We start from the raw sequence: 4,923 nt of genomic DNA, 5'->3' as shown, positions 1-4,923 counted from the left end.
GACACCATCGCATGACTCCAGCGTTACCCACAAACAACATTAATCGTCGCAGTCTGATAGACCAAGTGCAACAGGCATGGAACTCACTGGCATCCAGCACCTGTACTACACAATGCTTGCACGTTTGCATGGTTGCATTCAACATTCCGTCGGTTACACCGGTTGTTATTGCACCAGCATTTCACAATTGCAATGGTTTATCTCGCGCTTAAAGTAACCTGTGATCTTGCAAGGTTAATCATTTAAGTACGTTACCTACAGAAATGTATTCCAGAAATATCATACTTTACATTAATTATTTTGAATTGCTGCGATTATTTTCCGTCTGTGTAATTATCGTGTACCTTACTTTTCTGCGTGTATTACATGCGGAGCAGGTAACTTTAATCCCTCTCTGTCATTAGATTTAACAAACAAGCACCACATTTATGCCCTGGTTCACAGAAACGTTATCTTTCCTTGCTCTCTCCCTAATCAGAATCTTGCTGGAATAACTTTCCTCCGGCCCTTGTGGCCGACTGGTTCTAGGCGCGTCATTCCGGAACCAAGCTGCTGCTACGTTCGTAGGTTCGAATCCTGCCTCGGGCATGGATGTGTGTGATGTCCTTAGGTTAGTAAGGTTAAAATAGTTCTAACTCTAGGTGACTGATGACCTTAGATGTTAAGTACCATAGTGCTTGGAGCCATTTTGAACTAGCTTGCCTGTGGAGATTGTTTCACAAAGGAAGTAGCTATAAGATATTATAAAGGTAATATGCGTCGTTGCTTAAGGTACAATATCATACTCCACAGGAGCGACACCTTGTTCTTTTAAATTCCAAAGAAGCCGATAAATTTTGGTAAACTACTACATTTCCACTGCGGTGGATCAGAGTTGCTCCCACTACTGACAGTGTGTGTGTCGCATAACGTGAACGCAACGGAGAGTGCACGAATCTCCCAAAGGCATGGTGTATTTCTATAGCGCGTCAGAGTTCGGTACCTGTGAATAGATATCTCCTCGCTAATGTCAGTGAAATGTTGCTGCTTTGCTGTGATGTGTTTGCCGCCCGAATGTGGGCAACTTGGCAAGGCTCGGCTTGCTAACTCTGTAGACGGCCACGGTAACCGTTAATGAGATTTCTGCAGTACGGCTGTTCCTGACAGATTAACGCTGGTGTACACAGTTCAACCTGCACTCCAGTGCCCCTGGACCTTAAACTTATGGTACCAAACTATAAAGAGAGAGTGGGGATAATGTCTGTGTTTCTAGCGTTTTAATTGGTTTACCTTGTAACATGTATGAGGTGCATTCAAGTTCTAAGGCCTCCGATTTTTTTTCTCCGGACTGGAAAGAGATAGAAACATGCACATTGTTTTAAAATGAGGCCGGGTTCATTGTCAATACGTCCCAGAGATGGCAGCACCATATGCAGATGGAATTTTACCGCCAGCGACGAGAATGAGAACTGTTTTAAATACTTAAAATGGCGACGTTTTCCTTACTTGAATAGCGTGCAATCATTCGTTTTCTGAATTTGCGTGGTGTGAAACCAATTGAAATTCATCGACAGTTGAAGGAGACATGTGGTGATGGAGTTAAGGATGTGTCGAAAGTGCGTTCGTGGGTGCGACAGTTTAATGAAGGCAGAACATCGTGTGACAACAAACCGAAACAACCTCAGGCTCGCACAAGCCGGTCTGACGACATGATCGAGAAAGTGGAGAGAATTGTTTTGGGGGATCGCCGAATGACTGTTGAACAGATCGTCTCCAGAGTTGGCATTTCTGTGGGTTCCGTGCACACAATCCTGCATGACGACCTGAAAATGCGAAGAGTGTCATCGAGGTGGGTGCCACGAATGCTGACGGACGACCACATGGCTGCCCGTGTGGCATGTTGCCAAGCAATGTTGACGCGCAACGACAGCATGAATGGGACTTCCTTTTCGTCGGTTGTGACAATCGATGAGACGTGGATGCCATTTTTCAATCCAGAAACAAAGCGCCAGTCAGCTCAATGGAAGACTACAGATTCTCCGCCACCAAAAAAATTTCTGGTAACCGCCAGTGCTGAAAAAATGATGGTGTCCATGTTCTGGGACAACGAGGGCGTAATCCTTACCCATTGCGCTCCAAAGGGCACTACGGTAACAGGTGCATCCGACGAAAATGTTTTGAAGAACAGATTCCTTCCTGCACTGCAACAAAAACGTCCGGGAAGGGCTACGCGTGTGCTGTTTCACCAAGACAACGCACCCGCACATCGAGCTAACGTTACGCAACAGTTTCTTCGTGATAACAACTTTGAAGTGATTCCTCTTTCTCCCTATTCACCTGACCTGGATCGTAGTGACTTTTGGCTTTTTCCAACAATGAAAGACCCTCTCCGTGGCCACATATTTACCAGCCGTGCTGCTATTGCCTCAGCGATTTTCCAGCGGTCAAAACAGACTCCTAAAGAAGCCTTCGCCGCTGCCATGGAATCATGGCGTCAGCGTTTTGAAAAATGTGTACGTCTGCAGCGCGATTACGTCGAGAAGTACATGACCGTATCAGAGAAACACATTCTCCGAGAATATTAAGAAGGATAGTGAGGTGATGATTGCCATATTGCAACAAATATTTTTCAACTAAAACGTTTTGCATCTGCCTCGTGAAACGTTTCGTCTTTGCGACAGTTCGCCACATTAATCTGTTGTACTATGCTCTTGATATGAGAATGTGACTTAAACTCAAAAACTGCTGTAGTCTGGTGTTTTTATGATTTTTAAAGGCAGGACACATTTCTGTACCCATCAACGTTGAATTGTGAATACAGCTTGCCTAACTACATCACCATTTTCGATATTCTTCAAAACAGAGGCGTGGACGGAATCTTTTATTTCCTCAACTCATTATTCTGGGGCGACTATACGCAGGTAATAAAAAGTTACGATCCGCCACAACAACCAAGCGTGAAACGCCTTCGGAATGCACATGAGTTTGGGCTCAAAGACATTCGTGCCCATCTCAACATCTCACACTTGCTGCTGACAGTCCATTATTACTGAGTACTGTCATCTGTATGTGATCTCCTTTCCCTTTCCTTGTGTCCCATTGTCTGCTTCGGAAAGCATTAAGTAGCATAACGATGAATAATAGCAGCCTAAGTTACAGTCTGTAACGTTTGTATTAGGAAAAAAAAAATCATCGTAACACTACTCCGGAATGCAACAAGAGTCAAAGAAGCATTTCAGCGCAACAACGCAAAATAGGGCTGTATTCTGTATACAGAGTGATGTGGCTAACTTTTTCAGCTTTATGGCTTTTGGCTCGATGAAGAAATTTGTTATCTGTTTTCGAGTCTAGATAAACAGTGACCAGGGCCTCATGAAGCGAACGACAGCGCGTTCTCGTAAGGCCAATAGCATCCAAGATGCAGGCATCACTTTTGTTTTTAAAATAGAACTTTTCTATTTTTTGCTACTAGAATTAAATTTTTGCCAACGGCCTTACCGCAGTGGTAACACCGGTTCCCGTCAGATCACCGAAGTTAAGCGCTGTCGGGCTGGCCTAGCACTTTGATGGGTGACCATCCAGTCTGCCGAGCGATGTCGGCAAGTGGGGTGCACTCAGCCCTTATGAGGCAAACTGAGGAGCCACTTGATTGGGAAGTAGCGGCTCCGGTCTCGTAAACTGACGTACGGTCGGGAGAGCGGTGTGCTGACCACATGCCCCTCCATATCCGCATCCAGTGACGCCTGCAGTCTGAGGATGACACGGCGGCCGGTCAGTACCGCTGGGTCTTCATGGCCGGGTCGAACGGAGTTTAGCTTTTTAGAATTAAATTTTTATGTTTCATACTGTCAGTTGAGTTGGTCATCACACGAAAGCTTACGTCATTCTCCAAATTAACTTGCTCTGCCGGGCTAAGGCGCAACGTCACGCCATGTTTCGTACCAAGGGGAGCATTATATCGCTGAAAAGTTATTCAGCTGGTATTAAGATGAGGTATTTTACTTTCTCTAGCGGCATCAACATTCACAACCCAATTGGATGTTCATGAGAGGTTCTCAGAAAGTTATGTCTGTGTTAGGTTGTAGGGAATCAGATCCGCCTATTACGCAAAAAAAATGATGTTTGTAGATTTCCAAAGATGCTTCATGGCCTTTATGTCGTCAACAACGAGTATTTTTGTTCATATCTGGACAATGGTAACATGCTGAATACTAGTTATTCTAATGAAATTTAATTGCACATGAAAAGCTAACAACATAAAGTAGTGTAAAAGTCAGCAATACAGAAAAGAAGGTAATAGCCTGAACATACATACGCTATTTTAAGGTGTACATTTTGGTAGAATAATTAGCACTTAAAACATGTTTGAATTTTAGAGAAATGAATGAAAGCAGCCACTGATGATGTCGCAATGTTACCGAAACTGGTCTATTCGTCTATAAACAACAGAGTTTTGTGCAATACGTTGGACTGAATAGCTGTAATTTATTTCGCGAACACATCTATTACTAGAGCTTCAAAACTATCGTGAAACCATTTTGAATTTTCAGAATAATATTTATTATTAATTCCATTTCTTTAAATTGCTGTGTCATGTACAAACCGACAAAAATCGCAGGTTAAAATAACGAAATAAATGAAACTACACTATACGAACAAAAACCGATCACGTGCCGTCACGTTTCTGTTGATTAATTCTATCAATAAAAATAGTCGGGGTGGGTATCATTTGCACCATGACAGTTCTCTATATGTGGAACACAACAAATCTGTGGACTACCAAATTTTTTCGTTACAATTTTATTTTTCAGTGTATTTTTTTATTCGAATCAGAGTGTGTAAATAAGTGTACTAACGTTTGTATAATGAAATGGAATGTTTTCTCATTGTAAAGTTAAATAAATGTTACTCTGCCTTATTAAGGGCTATACGATACAGTCGGAG

At 42.9% G+C, this 4,923-nt stretch overlaps 1 pseudogene; it reads left to right on the top strand.

Moving 5' to 3' along the window:
* Positions 1–3,463: 3,463 nt before the first annotated feature.
* Positions 3,464–3,581, top strand: LOC126099228 (5S ribosomal RNA; annotated as a pseudogene).
* The last annotated feature ends 1,342 nt before the right edge of the window (positions 3,582–4,923 follow it).

This window comes from Schistocerca cancellata, chromosome 1 (genome assembly GCF_023864275.1).
Source record: "Schistocerca cancellata isolate TAMUIC-IGC-003103 chromosome 1, iqSchCanc2.1, whole genome shotgun sequence".
Classification (NCBI taxonomy): domain Eukaryota; kingdom Metazoa; phylum Arthropoda; class Insecta; order Orthoptera; family Acrididae; genus Schistocerca; species Schistocerca cancellata.
Note: the sequence above shows the minus strand (reverse complement) of the source record. Positions and strands in the feature narration are given on the sequence as shown.